The following is a 19,366-nucleotide window of genomic DNA, read 5'->3' on the forward strand; positions in this document are numbered from 1 at the left end:
CCTTTTTTGGTAGCATGAAAACTGCCCTCCTGTACCAAAATGCATACCAAATAGGGGTGGAGGCTCCATGAACTTCTCCATGTTCAATGAGTTTGTGTAGATGATGTCTTCAGCAATAGGACCTTGCTGTTGGGTTTGGAGAGTACCTATAGTCTTGGCAACAGCCTGGATTGTTTAGAACTCAGGAGTAACCCATTCCTGGTTATGGAAACTTCAGTTGTTGACAAGAGATATCTAGTTGTGGCTCTGTCTCCTCCATTATTTGGCATTTCACTCAGTATATATATGTAACTTTAAAAATTTCTGGGCTTTCCAATCTCACTTTTTTTTCTGTTTAGAGTTTTCTCTATCTTTAAAAAAATATTACGTTTTAACTTATTGGTGTGTGTGTGTGTGTGTGTGTGTGTGTGTGTGTGTGTGTGTGTGTGTGTTATGTGTACATGCACCACAATGTGGATATGAAGGCCAGAGGATAGCGTTCAGTTCTTTCCTTCCACCATGTGGATCCTGGGAATCAAACTTATACTGTCAGATGATCCCATCTGCTAAACCTTCTCACTGGCTTTTTTATTTTTAATTATTTTTGTAGGTTATGTACTTCTAGGAATTCATCTTTTTCTCTAATATTGTTTCATTGGTATATCATAATAGCCTCTTCACCTTTTAATTTCTTTAGCTTCCCTTAAAATACTTTTCTTTTCGATGTTGTATCTTTTTTTCCTTAGTTCAGATAAAGATTTGTCAGTTATGTTGAACTTCTTAAACCGTACCTTTACTATAATGTGTTCAGATAAAGATTTGTCAGTTATGTTGAACTTCTTAAACCGTACCTTAATATAATGTGTTTAAAATATTGTTATTCAGTGGAATCTTGAAATTCTCAGGAAAATGGATGGAACTAGAAGAAGCCATCCTGAGTGAGGTAACCCAGTCACAAAAAGACAAAAATGGTATGTATCACTCATATATGGATTTTAGGTTTAGAGCAAAGGAGTACCAGCCTACAATCCACACCTCCATAGAAGCTAGGAAACAAGGAGGACCCTAAGACAGACATACATGGTCCCCCAGAGAAGGGGAAAGGGCAAGATCTTCTGAGCTAGTTGGGAGCATGGGGGGAGGAGAGAGGGAGCTAGGAGAAAGAGAAGGGGAGAAGAGGAGAGATGAGGACATGAGAGAGCAGGAAGTTTTAGTCATGGGAAGAATAGGGGAGAGCAAGAAAAGAGATACCATAATAAAGGGAGCCATTATAGGTTTAAAGAGAATACTGGCACCATGGAAATGTCCAGAGATCTACAAGTTTGACCGCAACTAACAATCTAAGCAATAGTTGAGAGGCTACCTTAAATGAGAGCTTTCATCCAGTAGCTGGTGGAAGCAGAAGCAGACACCCATAGCTAAGTACTGAGCTGAACTCTGGAATCCAGTTGCAGAGAGGGAGGAGTGATGAGCAAAGGGGTCAAGACCAGGCTGGAGAAACCCACAGAAACAGCTGACCTGAACAAGGGGGAGCTCAGGGACCCCAGACTGATGGCTGGGAAACCAGCATAGGACTGATCCAGACCTCCTGAACGAGGATGTCAGTTTGGAGGTCTGGGCATCTGGTAGTAGATCAATATTTATCCCAACTATATGAATAGACTTTGGGAGCCCATTCCACATCGAGGGATACTCTGTCAGCATAGACCTAATCTAGTGTGGAGAAGGGAAGTGGACATGCCAGTCTCAGTCCTGGCAGTTGATAGCTGCTGAGAGAGGGAGGGTCGGTTTTCTTTAAGAGTGTTGCCCTGGTAATTCAACCATACACTAGAGAAGGTCACACATCCAAGAATACTTGGGCAGCACAGATTGGACTGGATCGATGGAAGCAAACAAAACAAAAAAGACAAAATATAGTTGCTAATGGAGGGGCAGTGGATCTGGGAAGAGTGTGGAGGGAGTGAATTTGATCAAAGCACAATATATGAAATTCTCAAAGAAGTAATACAAATTCTTATTTGTAAAAAAAATACTTACTTTTATTTATAAGGATGTGTGATGGTGTGTGCATACAAATGTATATGGATTCCCAAGGAGGCCCTATGAGGACATCAGATCTGGAATTGCAGTATTTACAGGTGGTTGCCAGCTACCTGTCATAGGTTTTAGGAACCCAAATCTGGTCCTCTGCGAGAGCAGCAGACACTCTTAACCATCTCCCCAGAAACTAAATTAACATTTAATTGCTCAGATACATAGATTCACCATGAGTTAGCTTTATTGATGGCATTGTAGAGCTAGGCATAAGTGACATAACATGAGTGTTCTCTGCATCCTGTCTATGAACCTAGTTCTATGGTCTGGTAGACAGCACAGTTAGTCAATGTAGCTAATTTATTTTGTGAATCATGGCTTTAAAATCTCAGTGAGAAATACAGGAACAAGAATTTCTGAGAATTATTTGGTTAGCAGATCAAAGTTTTTATACAACTTGCTCCAAGGAAATGCATTAGTTTAAAAGTCTAAATTTCAAATAATTCTTAGACAACTTTTCAAGCGTCATAAAATCTTATGTCTCTTTTTAAAAAGAAAATTCCCAAAATTTTATTTCTAAACATTTTTTGAAAAAATAACAACACAACCTTCTCTTTGTATCTAATAGCAGTTGTTAAGCTACCAGTTACCTTCTTTCTGTTCACTTAAATCTATGTATCTGTCTGTCTGTCTAACTATGAGTGATAATCCAATTCCACTTCTAATTTCTCCATTTTCTCATGTGTGGTCTTAGAAGTTGAATCCAGGACCTAAGGCATGGTAGAAAGGCAAAACACTCTGCCACTGAGGATCTTCTGCAGCTCTCCCATCTTCTCAATCAAGTGGGAAAGCTTTGCTAAGGCACTGTGAGCCTAGTGCAGTCCCTGTGAGGTAAATCTGTGATTTCTTTCCTAAAATCCCTTCCTGTCAGGTAGTCTGGTCTCCTTCACTAGCTAAGCACATCTTATTCAGAGCAACTGTCTAGCCTTCCTGGCGATGTTTAGAGGCCAGCTTCTAGAGCAGTTGAAATGACTTTCATCTGACTTCCTTTCCAGTGTTCACCCCTCATTAACTCTGCCCATGAAACACATTTCTAAGAACTCTTTAATATTGTAGCACTACCAGTCATATGTAAAGATGACCATGACTGCTTAGATACAAAGGACAGAATTAGCAAAAAGGAAAAGGAAAAAAAAAAACATTTTGACTGTGCTGCCAGACAGTGGGAAAGCAGGCAGAGTATCTTTCTTTATGACATCAGTGCATTAGCAGGTTGGAAGGCAAACATTGCTGGAAGACATGAAAAAGAGTGATGTACCTGCCAGGGACAAGCCTAGGCCTCCACGTAAGGCTTCCAGCTTCTGGAAGGCGTATATGTTTCCCAGACTGTACATGTCACTGATTGTTAAGCCCAGCCTGTGGTTGCCAGCATTATTGTGCAATATGGCTTTGCCCAACAAGCATTGCTAGAATACATGAGAACAATGATTGAAGATTTTTCTTGCTCTGTTGAAATCGGTTGAATTACATGGTTTTCCCCAAGTTTCTAAAAATCACTGACTTAAGATACTTAAAATGTAAGAATTGTGTGTTGCTAATAAGGTTGGAGAGTTAGCTGTCCTTCAGGGAGTAGTGTGGGTTGTCTGCATCATTTAAGTAACCCCTGGAGAGTACGTGGGTTGTGACTTGATTTCTCTCATTATAAAGTAAATCTGAAATGATGGTTGCATTTAGACATCCAGAGGAGACCAAACCAGATGTGTGACAGAGTCATGTTTGCAAGATTCTCTCTTCAAATCCTTCCGTGTATGTCTGGCATTTAACATTTAAACATTTACACTGCAGGATTATTCTAACTGTTGCAATTCTTGATGCCTGGCAGATGGATTTGAGTGAGTGAGTGTGTGTGTGTGTGTGTGTGTGTGTGTGTGTGTGTGTGTGTGTGTGTGTGTGTAGAGCCACAGTGCGGTGTCCTGGGCCTCCTTAGCTGAAGCATTTCTGATCACAATAGGGAAACAAAGTACCTTCTAACTCAGTTTCTCATATATATCACTCAGATAATTACAAAACAGCATTTCGTAAAGTCTTCCAAGGGGTAGGAAGAAATAACTGTGTTTTCACCCTTGTTGAACCGTTTCCATTGAGTATTTTATAGTGGTTTAAAAATGACTGGCAATGTTGAACTCTGTCTTTCGAGTATTTTCCACAGTATTACAGCAAGCTTCCCTGTCCTACTTTAATATTGTTTCAACTTGACAACTTACTCTCGGCTGAAATACTTATGCTGATTAGTGTTTTATGGAGGTTTGTTCTTTGGCAATGAATGATTTATTTTTAACATCAACATTGGAAAATTGTTACTTTGTTTTCTAAGAATTTGCCTGTTCTGGTGGATCCTAAATGAAAAGAATGAATTGAATGATAAGACTGTGGACTTGTGGGGGAGTATTTCAATTTGAAAGGCAAAGAGAAAAAGAAGTTTGACATCTGTTTTATACCTTTGCAGCCTCATCTATGTGAGGTGCCTGTGCCCTCCTATGAGTAGCTAATGCTGTCCCACAAAGCAAAGCTTAAAAAAAATGTGAAATGAAGAAGTTTGAAGCAAATAAGAGCATGATAATTAATCAGTGTGTGAATTAACTCTGTGTTCTCATGGGGGAAATAAAATGTCCCTAATTCTAGTTAGTGTAGAATGTATTACACTGTCAGTTTGAAAGAGTACCAAGCCTTTTGTGTTCCTGGGCATGTTGTGGTTCAAGCTCCCCGAGGCAAGTTTACATTTGTATGTGGGGTGTGTGTATGAGGGGGCTACATGTGCTTGATGGAGATGGGAGCAGGGAGGGTGCCGAGTGGACAAATGTAAACACGCACAGTTGAATATAGAGCCGAAGATAAGTGCCTACGTGCATGCAGTCAGCAGGTTCCTTGTTTGGAAAAGCTATAGCTCATTCATCACGTGTAAAATGCTGGAAAAAAATTACGTCCATCCCAGAACCACTTTGACTTTTTAATAACACATTGGAGGTGATGTCTGGACCTTATCCGGATGGTCAGAGCAGATGGTTGAGACCATGTGCTGGGAACAGGCACTTTTCAATTCCCAGCATTTGGAAATCTGCCATGTTAATTTTAAATGGATGAAAATGTTAGCAGGGTTTTTTTTTTTCTCTCAAACTTATGAGAGGCTAAAACAATTTAAAAGTATGGAGGATTGGAATTTATTTTCTCATAAAACAGCTGTACAAAAATATTTGAAATTCAGACAAATTGACTTAAGTCCTTTCTGAATGTATAGGCGATGTGCATAATGAAACATCTAAGAGAATAGGAAGCTAATGCTTTCCTACTTTAGTAATTGCCAATTTCTGTATTTGTGTTGCTGCCCCTTACATGAATTCTAATGCCATAACAAAATAGGTATCACTTTTCAATGCAATTATAATTGTGTTCAAGTGTTGATGATTAAAATAATATGGTGAGACCTTTATTAGAAGTAACAGTGATTATTTTTTCTACTGCAAATGTGAGGTTATTTGGAGAAAATAATCAGATGCTGTACACTCGACGTACTTATTAACTGCTTTCTTTGCCTTTCCTGTTTGAGTCTTAGGCTATGAGCTGTTGACACTCCCTGAGGGGGCAGCATCAGGATGACGTCCATGGCAGTGTAACTTGGACTCAGCATTGTTCATTATGCTCAGATGTGAAAGATCTATAAAAATACAAATACAAAGTAATGATTTTATTAAAGTTGAATCGGTGGGGAGAATTTATGAAAATAATACAAAATACATTAAAGGAATTTTCCTCCCCCCATGTGTGTATCTGTGGTGTGAATGTTTGTATACATGGTTTGCTGACCTCTGCGTGTGTGTGTGTGTGTGTGTGTGTGTGTGTGTGTGTGTGTGTGTGTACATGTGGAGTGCAGAGGACCATGGTAGGAATAATCCTTCATTCTTCCACCTTATTTATTGAGGTGGATTCCTTCAGTCAAACCCAGAGCTCACTAATATTGCTAGTCCACCTAACCGTCTTGCTCTGGGGTTCCCTAGGCTATGCCTTTAGAGGACAGAATTACTCCCTAATCCCCCCCCCCCCCCCCCCCGCTTTCACATGAGTTCTGGGAATCCAAACGGCAGTCCTCATGCTTGTATAGGAAGCACTTTAACCACCGAGTCATCTCCCCAGCCAATAAAGGACCTTTAAGATCTCATCCTCCCCAGTCACAAATGAGTTACTCAGGCATAGACAAGGCTAATGAATATCTCCCGCAGAAGCAAAAGGAAAGAAAAAAAGCTTCATCCACAGAGAGTCACAAATAGAAAGTAACCAATTGTGATTTGTGGGTTTGCTGGCCATGAAGATGAGCAGTGTCTATATGTATCAACCTGATCATAAAAAGATGCAGAGGTTGGGGAAAGTGTCAGGTGAAAGAATGGCCTATTGCTTTGCAGGGTCTCCTGCCTTGATTGAGTACCTGCCCCGTGGCAGGCTGTCTTGGGGCATTTTATAGACATTGTGATATGAGAAGAACAAAGAAAGATAGATAGTAGGATGATGGGCAGAGAGGAGATTAGAAGGAGAATGCAAGTGATGTTGAAATATGTGTGCTGAATAAGAATTGGGTGGCTCACATCAGTGTTGCAAGGCCATCTACAGGATTGGCTGTTACTGGGGTTATCAAGAGAGAGGGATTCTGCAGTTGCTGTCTGTTACTCAGTGGTGGCTTGGGCCTGTTTTGTGCTTGTGCACAGCATATTAGTCCTGAAGCATGTGCTTAGTTCATGTGTGGACTGAGAGAAGACAAGAAGGAGGGTGGTGGACACCAGGAGTATTTTCTGTTTATTCATCAATCTGTCCATGCACACGTCATCCTCCCATCTGTCTAATCCAAAAACCAGCAAGTGGTTCTCAGTCAGCTCTTCTTGTGATCAGCAGCCCCAGCTTCTGGGATGCCCTCACTTCTAAAGAAGCTGTTTTCAGTGCTGTGCCCTACCCCCCACGTGTAGCATGTTCATAATGATGCCTCCAAGTCACCAAAAATGTATAGTGGCCACGAGACCCCTTAGTGAAGGTATACACTGGCAAAATACACTTTAGAAAGATTTTCTTTCAGCCATTAAATTGGTGGTGTTCTGGGAAAAGAAGTCGTCATTGTGCCTTTTAACACCTAGGATAGTGTTTCATAGACACACACACACAGAATGAGATGTATGTGATATAGAGTATAACAGGAATGATTTAAGTTTGGGGGTGGTCATATTGTATTATATCCAGAACCCTCCTTCATAGTCCTTGCTTACCTGAAGCTTTGCTAGGATCTCCTCACCTCTACCAACACCTACCCTGGATGGGACCAAACGTTTCTCCAGTAGGATCAGCGTCATCTGCTGAAGGAACAGTGGGGTGTTGAGTATGAGGATGGCAATGTTAGAGACTGAAGCCCCTTCTTGGTGAGTGACAACTTTGTGAGCTCTGGTTTCCATAGTGGTAGCGATTGTATGATCATGTATGCACTACAGAATTATCAGCCCAGGCATAGGAAACACTGTCTGGTGTCCTGGGAAATTTCTGAGCATCATAGTCACAGGGACTAGGGATCTCTGTGCCCACACCCTCCTATAGCAGCTTTGCCTCAGGGCATGTGTTAAGTTGACAGCACTGGTGATAGTTGAAAATAATAAGGAACATTTTGCCAGGAAAACTGTTTTGGTCCCCTGACTGCTCCGGGCTAGAGAAGGGCAGTTTTGCGAAGGAGCCGCTGTGCACTGAGTGCAAACTGTATCCTCTTGGCCCACTTGGTCCAGTGCTTTAATGCTATCATCTTCCTCAACCCCCGCTCTCCACTTTCCCCATGGAATCCTCACTCCTCCACAGTGTTCCCCAAGCTCAGTAACACCCCCATGTTTCTACCTAAGACTGATTAAAGTCCCATTAAGACTTGTAAGTGGGCCAGCTCTATCCTCTCTAATGGAGGAATCTTGCTCAGCAGAGTTGGCTGCACTGCACCTGAAAGGACAACCCAGGTCTCTGCAAGTCCTTGCCAGCTGGCTGTTGCCTCCACAGTCTCTTAAACTGCCCTTGAGCTATTAAAAAGAAACATATTTTAAAGGAATCTTGTCAGGCATTTCCCTCAATTTTTACAAATATTTCCCATAACTTTACATAAGACTTTGTCACAGTCTCTTCAATCTAATATTTGCTCCGGAAAGTTACAGTAAGAGTGACAGGCCAGGTTTGTGTCGTGAATTTTCCCAGTCGACTCTTTGCTGCTTCTTGGTTTGAGGAATTACAGAGGCTGAGCCACCCTGGCAATTCTTGATCTGTGCATGAACCATGCAGATAGCATAGGCCCAAGGAAGAACATAGCTGTGCTTGACAAGAGAATAGATTTGACTCGTCCCTAAAAGCAAAGGTTTGGTATTCTGATATTCTTTCAACTTGGTTGAATATAGGAGATAGAAATAAATTCACGAATTTAGCCATTGCTTATCTTACCATTACTGGGTGCCAAACATCGTAGGTTCATTGGTGAAAGCATTGAACTTGGACCTCCATTAAAGCATATTCTTCTTGTCGGACAGGAGCCAGGATGATCATGGTCTAAGCAGGCATCCTTAGAGAAAATTATTGTATTAGTAATTTGGCTTTGGATGAAGTGAGCATAGCCAACTTCAGGAAATTGTGACATTGGTGAATGAGAACCCAGAAGAAATGGGTCCAACCAACTTGTGGAGCTGGAAAGAGATGGGAAAGGCAGCCATTAAATAGAATAAAAAACCATAACCACACTGGTGGATGATAATGGGACAGGGAAAGAAAAAGATGGAGTGCAGGGAGTGGAGTAGAGTCAGGAATAAAGTAACTAGGCTGGTACCCTCTGGATAGACTCAAGAAGGAGTGCAGGAGCCAGAACGACGTGTATATCCAGGGAAGCGAGTTCAGTGCATCAGGAGCCGCAAGTGTGATGTTTCAGGGATGCGTCCTGGTGAGGGCTTTCAGGGCTTCTTCGTTAGATGAGATAGGAGACTAAATAGAAGAGTGACATGGTCTGAACAAACGTTCTAACAAAATTCTAACTCTTGAGAACAGTAACTAAATGGCGGCAGGGCCACAAACTAGGAGAAAAGTTAGAACTGACAGAGTAATACAGGCAGTAAATCTGTATGTGGTAAACCCCAATCCAGGATTTGGACCAGGGTGGGGAGACGTATTCAGAACGTGGGTTTATGTTGCATGAGAGCCAATGTGCTATAAAGGTATGTTCTAGGAAGCGGTGAGTCAAGGAGGACACTGACACTTTGGTGTAGACTTAGACAGACCTCAGACTTGTCCTGTGTCTGGAGGTCCTGCTCCCACTTCTGTCTTTTACTGATTGTTTCCCTTTTGTTCATGGCAGTGGTCAGTGATGGTAGGACCATGCTCTCATCCTTACCCGTTGCTGTTGCCTGGCACAGTGCCTGCTGCACAGCTAGCTGGTTCTTGGGCCATGTTTATTGAATGCCTGTTGTTCTCTTCATCATTCATGATCTCTATAATGCTGTAAGGTCTAAATGGTAGCCTAAACTACATTTTGGTATGAAGAAAAGTGGAACACAGCGTGTCTGAAGTTTGTTAAAGCCAACAGTCAGAGGACATCAGTACACAGAACCTCGAATCACAGCTGCCCGTATTGCCTGTTCTTTAGAATGCTGCTAAAGGTCTTTGGTTTGTGTGATTTTGATTTTCAGGACCAGGTTTCTCTGTGTAGCCCTGGCTATCCTGGAACTAGTTCTGTAGACCAAGCTGGCCTCGAACTCACAGAGATCCTCCTGCCTCTGTCTTTCCAGTACTGGGATTAAAAACGTGGTGGCTGCTAATGTTCTGAACTTCCAGACAAGGTGCTGCTTTGCAGCAAGTGTAACAGATCATTCTTGCTAATGTCATTAGCAAGACTTTGTCATTAAGAGTCAGCTCTTGAGTGACTCCAAAGTAGAACAAGAACTTCCATGTCCAACAGACAGTAAGACCAAACTAGTTCAACTGCATCACTAAATGGAAAAGCTTTGTCCCCATGGAGCTTCCTTTCTGCCAACGCCATTTACTGTGACGATTGCAGTTTTAAAATTTTGAAAGTGGAAGCCAGCTGTAACCGTGGTGTTGGAAAAAGCAAATGAGCATTGACGGCGTTGTGCGGGAGACAGACGTGTAATGAAGACCCCCTGCCAACAGCTCCTTCATTCCTCTGCCCAAAATCTCCATGCCTGTGTTAACATGATCTGAACGGTGACCATGCCAGAGGTGGATGTGTTGCAGCATCTATTCTAGTCTTTTTTTGAAGATCAGAGACTGAGCTTAGCAGGGAACAGATAAGAATTTGGTAGGATCTGAGTCTGGAAACCCAGGTGCCTCTCTAGATGAATGGAAAAATCCCACCCCCTCTGCAGGGGGCCAGTTGTTCTGAGTCTGTCAGGTGACGGGGGCTATGGAATGTCTATGTGTCTATAGAGGTTCTTCATCTTCTCCTGCCACTGCATGGGTCCCCATCTGGGCCAGTGACTGGCATAGAAAAGAACAGGTGCCACTTTGTCAGTGGTTTCCAAAGTTGATTGCTTTAAGGATATGTTTTTCTTAATTATAGCAATTATGATTTATACACGCATAAGTACTTGAAATTGTGTCCAGGGCAAGTCCTAGAAAAGCTGATCTTGAAGGAAGCACCCTGTTGATCTGGGATCCAAGGCCTGCACTTCTGAGAAAGGAGACCAGGCCACTATACGTACACCTCCAGTAAGTGTTAGTGTGTCTGAGTGTGCTATAGAGTCAAGGTGCTAGTGTGGCCGAGTGTGCTAGAGTGTCAGGGTGTTAGCGTGGCTGAATGTGCTATTGAATCAGGTACAAATTTGGTGATTGCTAAGGCTGATGTGTGCCTTCACTTATAAATTGGAGACAATGTTTTCTTCTTGGGGTTCTCATGGAAATTATGGAGTTAATGAGTAGAGGGCAACCTAAGGCCTGAATAGCCAAAGCCCCTTGTGTGTAAGCTGACAGTTAGATGTTGCATGTGCTATGTCAGCTCCCATGCTCTGTGAACACAATCTAATATACTAATTAACCTTTTGGATTGAAGGGCCAAAATAGAGTAAGTCAGAATTGCTGCTATATTACTTATCATTTTCAGTGTTTTTTTTGGCTTTGGTTTTACAGATGTAACTTTCCTTCTGGGATGCTATTCTGGACATTCCTTGTGACTGTAGACTAATCTTTCATAGTGTCCCACCAGGCAGCCACAGTCCAGTTAACTGAGTGCACATGAAGATGCACTTGTCTGTGGTTTGAGGATCCAGGGCCATTGTTGTTTTCATCTCTGGCATTTACACTCGCTGACAATGTAAACCCTCTGTGTAAAGAATTGTCCACTCCCCTGAACCTTGAATTCCAGACTTCAGAAGGAGCAGAGATATTTGAGTGGGTGTATCTGTGCATCTTGGAAGAATTTCTTCTGCCTTCTTTCCTTGCATTCCACATCCTTCCCCCGACCCACCCAAGTGCAACTGGGGCTTTCATTGCTAGGGTCAGTGAAAGAGGACCACATCCACCTGCCCACACTCTGCTGCCACTCTGCTGGCTGACCCTTTAGCATGTTTCAGCCCTTTAACTTGGCAACTTCTGCCTCAGACAGGTCACAGATTTGACAATGGCATAGTCATAGTAACGTCCTCACTGTAAGATGGTTTTAAAAGAGGGAAGCCTGGTGGATTGTTTCAAGTGGCATGCATGCATGCAACAGGAGAGAAGGTAGTAGATGGTAAGCCTCAGCTGGTTCTGCAGGTGTGAATGCTGTTGTTTTCCGCCCTGTCCTCTCTGACCCCTGCTGGTGGAGGAAACCCCTGTGTAGCTCCTCCTAAATCCCCCTTAGGTGAGCTTGAAAAGGCATGATAGCTTCATTTCATTTTAGAGGTTTCTATGCAGACAAGGTAACCAGGATTCTGGGAACATTGCAGCTGCCTCACGGAACTTGAAGGGCCCATGATACCTCTCAGACACTCTCTTGGCTCACTCTCATCTCCTGAATATTTTATTTCTGATCCCACCAGTAGGTAAAGGAATGTGATGGTTTCCTCACTTTGGTCCTTTTCCCTAGAACTCTGTCAGCCTGAGGATATATTTTGGATAAAGGAGTAGAGTTACTTTGTTGCCAGTGATAAAAAAAAAAAAGCCTAAAAATGTACAGGTAGGAAAACAGACAAGAAAGTTATCCCTGGCAGCGGTTTCCAGCAGACTTCAGGCCACTCGTTTCTATGGCAGTAATTATTTGCAAAAGTTGTAATCCAATTATAAAAACAGTTTTTGGAATTGCTCACATTTCTCCTGTCGATAGCAAAACATAGCAGCTGAATAAGTCCTATAATAGTTACAGATGTTTTTCGAGGATGTCAAGTATGTAAAAATACTCAGCAAAACAATTTCTGAAAGCATTTTTTTGTATGGAGATCGGACAAAAGAATAATTATAAAGAAACTTCTGTCTGAGTGAGATCTGTAGTGTGCTAAAGGACTATTGACTTTATCAGATTTAAATTCGACAGCAGGAGAGTGTGTGATAAATATTACTGTTCTGAGGACTCTGCCTCTGCACTAGAGAGGTGTGGCCTCGCAAATCTCAGCACATTGCCTGAAATTGGCGTGGCTGGATCCTGGAGGCTATGTTTAGGAAAATCTTAAACCACTCATTCATCTGCCCCCTCCCTCCATTCCAAATGTATTTCATTATGGTTACATTTTCAGCATAGAAAAATCTCTTATCAGTACATCTTGCCTAGTGATGTAGAACATACTGAAAAATCCAATCAAAGTACGTTTAACAAATTAACTTTAATCATGTAAAGAAGAGATATTAGCATTTTCTGATTGATGAACAGATAAAGCTGTTATTATTTTTTTTCTGCAGTTTTGTTTCTTCTCTGTTTTATACTAAAAATATGATCATGGCATTTTCAATCATCTATGAATCAAACCATTGGAATGTCCCCATGAGTCATTCAATCACGCATTTTCACTTGTCGCAGATGCCCAAGATTTTAAATGACTCTAATATAGACTAAGAAGAACTGGTTGCCTCAGTAAACATATCGATTAGCTGGCATACATTAATACAGTTACTGAATCCAGAAGTCATATTTAAGCTGTTTCTATACCTAGTGTACATCATTGGATTCCTTTCCGATCTTATATGAAGTGATTTGTTCAAGTGGGTCATTTCTGAGCTAAGATGAGTAATGAGGAACTTGCTGATCACACACCATAAAAACACACGCAGAGCTTTTTCATCCCTGTCTCTCCAGACTTACTCTTTTTCTTACTGCGGCCTGCTTTCAGGAGATCTTCCTCCCACCCTACCTCCAGTCCCTGGTGACTCTACCTCTTGGTGTTGAGCTGTGGTTCCCTTACCTCCTTCCAGTAGACTCTCTCATTCTTCCCTTCCTGCCCATCTTCACTCCTTTGTGCCAGCCACCAGTCAGCAAAAACCCTTACTGTGAGAGACTCCCGTGCTGGTAACAACAGATTGGAATGCAGGTAGGTATTTTTTTAAAACATCCATCCTACCCTCCATTCTGCTTATTCCAGAATTATTATTAGTCCTGTAGCAGCTTTTCTGTAGGAACCCCTTTCCATACCATGACTACCTTGAGCACCTCATCTCTTGGTGAGACCCCATTACCCCTAGCTATTTCCCTCTGCCTCTCAGCCTTTTCTCTTAGGATATCTCCATTTCTTTCTGTCCCCCACTGACTCTTAGAAGTACTCTCTATCAGGTACTCCAGAGTCACCATACTTGCCTAGGATGCAGAGTAGGTAGCAACAACCAGAGAACAGACCCCTGCCCAAAAAAGAGAAGACCAGATATGGACACCAGGAGACACCTCAAAATCATAGCTCAAGGTGTCTAGATCCCTGGCAAAAACACAAACATGAACAGCCTGGTCAGTTTGCCTCCTCCCAAAGCCAGTAATACATTGTGATAGTCTCAGAGAAATGCAGATTAGCAGAACAAGAAGACAGGGTCTTCAAAATAGCAATTACAAATATGTTCAAGAACCTTAAAGAGGATATGAACAAATATGTTAATGAAGACCATAAAAACACAAACAGTTGAATGGAGTAATGGAAACATTTCAAGACATGAAAGTAGAAATAGAATCACCAAAGAAAACCAAAACTAAAATAAAACTAGAAATGAACAATTTAGGAAGTAAAACTAAAACCTCAGAGGAAAGTCCCACAAATTACAAGACATGGAAGAAAGAATTTCCATGTAGAAGAAGTGGATAGGTCAGCAAAAACAAAAACATTAAATCTAAAAAAATCCCGGCACAATTTGTTGAAGATGTTCTCTTTGTTCCATCATATAGATTTGGATTGTTTGTCAAAAATCGGGTGTTCATAGGTGTGTGGGTTAATATCAGGGTTTTCCATTCTATTCCATTGGTCTACCTGTCTGTTTTTGTGCCAATACCAAGCTGTTTTCAGGACTATAGCTCTGTAATAGAGCTTGAAGTCAGGGATGGTGATGCCTTCAGAAGTTCCTTTATTGTACAGGGATGTTTTGGCTATCGTAGGTCATTTGTTTCTCCATATAAAGTTGAGAATTGTTCTTTCAAGGTCTGTGAAGAATTGTGTTGGGATTTTGATGGGGATTACATTGAATCTGTAGATTGCTTTTGGCAAGATTGCCATTTTTACTATGTTGATCCTACCTATCCAAGAGCATGGAAGATTTTTCCATTTTCTGGTATCTTCATTAATTTCTTTCTTTAGAGACTCAAAATTCTTACTGTACAGGTCTTTCACATTTTTGGTTAGTGTTACCCCAAGGTATTTTATGTTGTTAGTGATGATTGTAAAAGGTGATGTTTTTCTGATTTCTTTCTCCACCAATGAGTCATCGGTAGGGAGACATTTTTGGTTTACAGAGATATCAGGCACTAGGGAAATGTCTGGAGAGCTACAAAGATGACACCAGTTAACTATCTCAGCACCTTAAATGCCCTCCCCTGATTATGAGATTGAGGACTGACTTATATGCAATCCTATAGCCTTCATCCAGCAGCTGGTGGAAGTAGAAGCAGACACCCATAACTAATCACGGAACTGAACTGGAACCCAGATGCAGAGAAGGATCAGTGAAGAGCACAGAGGTCATGACCAGGCTGGTGAAACCCACAGAAACAGCTGACCTGAACATCCGGGAACTCTTGTTCCCCAGTCTGATAGCTGGAATACCAGCATGGGACTGATCCAGACCCCAGGAACATGGGTTTCTGTGAGGAAACTTCAGAAATCTATGGGACCTCCTGTAGAAGTCCAGTATTTATCCCTAGCATAGGTGTGGACTTTGGGAGCCCATTCCATATAGAGGAATACTCCCTGAGCCAAGACACACAGGGGTGGGCCTAGGCCCTATCCCAAAGGATATGAAAGGCTCTGATGACACCCTATGGAAGGCCTCACCATCCAGGGGGAGCAGGAAAGAAATGTGACAGATAAGGTTTTATTGGGGGTGGGGTGGTAGGGGAGGACTGCTGGGAGAAGGGAACTGGGATTGTCATGTAAAACAATCCTGTTTCTAATTCAAATAAAAAAAGTTGGAAAAAAATCCTGGCACAAAACATCCAGGAAATCTGAGACATTATGAAAAGATCAAACCTATGGATTATAGGGATAGAGGAAGGAGAAGAAACCCAGGCTAAAGGCACAGAATTGTTTTAAACAAAATAATAGGAAATTTCCCCAATCTAAAGAAGGAAAATACCAAGGTATAAGAAGTACACAGAACACCAAATAGACAGGATCGGGGGGGGGGGGGGACAAGAAATTCCCCATGACACACAATAATAAAAACACTAAACATAAAGAACAAAGAAAGGGTATTAAAAACTGCAAAGGAAGAAGACCAAGTAACATACAAAGGCAGACCCATTAAAGTAACACCTGACTTGTCAATGAAGACTCATTTTTTCCATGCCAGAAGGCAAGCAAAAAGTCTGAGAGACCATAGAAGCCAGCTCAGACTGCTATACTCAGAAAAACCTTCAATCACAATTGACTGTGAAAGAAAAATTGCATAATAAAACTAAATTTAAACAAATTATATTTACTAATCCAGCTCTACTGAAGGCCCTATAAGAAAAACTTCAATGTGAAGAGGTTAACTAACCCTAGCGGTTAACTAACTCCCCAAACACAAGGAATAACTAATTCCAGAACAGTACATTAAAAAGCTGGGGTTAACAACAAAATGCCAGTATTGATAAACATAGCTAATTAATAACCCTTAATATTATTGGTCTCAACTCCCCAATAAAAAGACACAGAATAATAGAATGGATTAGAACACAGGATCTATTTCTTTGCTACATCCAAGAAACACACCTCACCAGCAAGGATAGACATCACTTTAGGGTAAAATGATGGAAAAAGGCATTCTAAGCAAATGGACCCAAGAAGCAAGAAGATGTGAATATCTTAATATTAGACAAAATAGTCTTGAAACCAAAGATAATCAGAAGAGATATTAATTAAAGGAAAAATACACCCAAGAAAATTACAATTCTAAACATTTATATTTCAAATACAAGGTACTGAAATTCATAAAAGAATCACTACTAGTGGTAACTTAAATACCACATTCTTGCCAATATACAGGTCATCCAGACAAAAATTAAACAGAGAAATGCTGGAGTTAAATGGCATCATAAATTAAATGTTCTTAACAGAAATCTACAGAACATTTCACCCAAACACAAAATAATATACCTTCTTCTTAACACTTAGTAGAACTTTCTCCAAAATTGACCAGATACCATACAAGCAAAGTCTCAACAGATATAAGAAAATTGAAATAACTGCATTCTGTGTGGTCATCATTGATTAATGGAAATTGAAAAACTCTCTATTGAATGAAAATGAGTCAAGTCTGAAATCAAGAAAATTACTAAAATCTTTAAAATTGAATGAAAATGAAAACACCCATGCCTATTGGACACAATGAAGGTAGTTATAGCAGGTAAGTTCATAACACTGAGTACTTATATCAGGAAACTGGGGAGACATCATGTTAATACTTTAAGAGCATATCTAAAAGGTTAGAGCAACAGGAAGAAATAATAGCCCAGAAAAGTAGGAGTAGAAGGGGAAAAATAAACTAAAACAATGATACAAACAACTGAACAAAAACTAATAGAAAAAAATAATGAAAAGAAGACTTGGTTTTTAGAGAAGTGCAACAAGTTTGACAGATCATTAGGAGATTAACTAAGAGGAGAGAGAAGATCAAAATTAATAATCTCAGTGATGAAAAGGGGGCATCACAACAGACACCAAGGAAACTCAGGGAAATAATAGAGACATACTTTAAAACTCTGTATTCCACCAAACTGGTTGCCACCCTACCAAGGATGATTTTAAAAAAAAAATGTATCACCTGCCAAAGTTATATCAATATCAAATTAGCAACTTAAATGGACGTATAACCTCTAGTGAAAGAGAAACAGTAATTGAAAATGTCCCATCCATAACAAGCCCAGTGCCGCATGCATTCAGCAGAATTCTACTAGACCTTCAAAGGAGAATTAGTGCCAACACTCCTCAAATTATTCAGAAAAATAGAAACTAAATAAATATTTCCTAAGTATTTTATGAAACCACTATTATCCTGAAACCAAAACCATATAAAGACCCAACAAAGAAAATTATAGACATTATCTCTTAGATGCTAAAAATCTCAATAAAATATTTGCAAACCAAATCCAAGAACACATCAAAAAGATTATCTACAATGAATAAGAAGGCTTTATTCCCAGAGATGCAGGGTGGTTCATATAAATCAATAAAATTAATATACCACATAAATAGACTGAAATACCAAAAGCATATGTTCATTTCATTAGGTACAGATAAGGCCTTTGACAAATTCCAACATCTCATCTTGTTAAAAATCCAGGAGAGAGACTAGGGATACAAGAGACATTGTACCTCAACATAATAAAGGAAATTTACAGCAATCTCACAACCAACATAAAAAATAGACTAAAATTTTAACCTTTTCCACTAAAATAAGGAATAAGACAGGATATCCCACTCTCTACATATCTATTCAAGATAGATATGTTGATGTCTTATATAGAGAAATAAGAAATAGAAGGAAATCAGGGAGATATAAATATAAAAGGGAGGAGTCAAAGTAGTTATCTAAAAATTATGATTTTTAAATATATAAAGGTCTATAAAAACTCTACCAGTAAACTTCTAGAAGTGGTAAGCACTTTCAATAATGTAGCAGGATACAAAATCAACACACACACAAAATACAGTTGCCTCCCTATGTATAGATGACATGCATACTAGGAAACAAATCAAAGAATCAGTACCTTTCTTACTAACCTTAAGAATAAATAAAATATTTTGGAAGAACTTGAATTAAATATGTTAACAACTTATATAATAGAAACTTTGAGGTATTTAAGAAAAACTGAAAAAGACACCAGAAAATAGAAAAATCTTCCATGCTCATGGATTGATAGGATTAATATAGGGAAAATGGCCATCCTACCAAAAGCAGTAAAGCAGTCTACAGATTCAATATACTCCCCATCAAAATTCCACCGTAATTCTTCACAAAATGTAGAAAAATCCCTGTATTCAGATTCATATAGAGACACCAAAGTTCCAGGATGATTCCTGAATAGTAGAAGACCTGCTGAAGGTATCACTATCCAGATTTCACATTGCACTAGAGAATATAAAAACAGCTTGGTTTTAGGAGACAAACAGACAAAGTGGCCAGTGGAATTGAATTGAAGACCCAGATAAAAATCCACACACCTATGGATACTTGAATTTTGACAAAGAATTAAAAATACACTGGAAAAGAAGACAGCATCATCAACGAATGATGCTTGTCAAACTGGATAACTGTATGCAGAAGAATGTAAGCCAATCTGTATCACCCTTCATAAAACTGATCTCAACTGGATGGAGAACCTCATCATAATACCAGATTCCCTGAAAAGGAGGAAATTTTGCCCATAGACCTGCTATGGTTAGGTGTCATTAGTCTGCTAGCCGAGGCTCTAAAGAGCCCTGTAAAGTGGTCTAGAGGCCAATCATCCACACACTTCCATTGTAGAAATATATAGTTGGACACTTGGTTGGGAAGGTGATGCCTGGTGGATTGCTGAACACATGGGGAGCCTTAGAACCAAGTCTGGTCTTTGTACTTTGAAAATTCCATGGCAAGAATTGCCTTCAACTTTTATGGTTAACCCTGCCTGTCCCCTAAGTCTTTGGAAGCCTCCATGTGCTGTACAGATGCT

At 40.4% G+C, this 19,366-nt stretch overlaps 1 long non-coding RNA gene across 1 annotated transcript; it reads right to left on the reverse strand.

Annotated features, from left to right (window-relative positions):
- Window positions 1-3,992: 3,992 nt before the first annotated feature.
- On the reverse strand, window positions 3,993-13,540 carry LOC103160668. Its single transcript, XR_003480104.2, has 4 exons — window positions 13,443-13,540; window positions 8,512-8,629; window positions 7,317-7,403; window positions 3,993-5,725 (listed from the first exon to the last, which is right to left on the reverse strand). It is a non-coding gene; the product is annotated as an uncharacterized LOC103160668 (long non-coding RNA).
- Window positions 13,541-19,366: the final 5,826 nt, after the last annotated feature.

The sequence above is a fragment of the Cricetulus griseus genome, assembly GCF_003668045.3.
Source record: "Cricetulus griseus strain 17A/GY chromosome 1 unlocalized genomic scaffold, alternate assembly CriGri-PICRH-1.0 chr1_1, whole genome shotgun sequence".
NCBI lineage: Eukaryota > Metazoa > Chordata > Mammalia > Rodentia > Cricetidae > Cricetulus > Cricetulus griseus.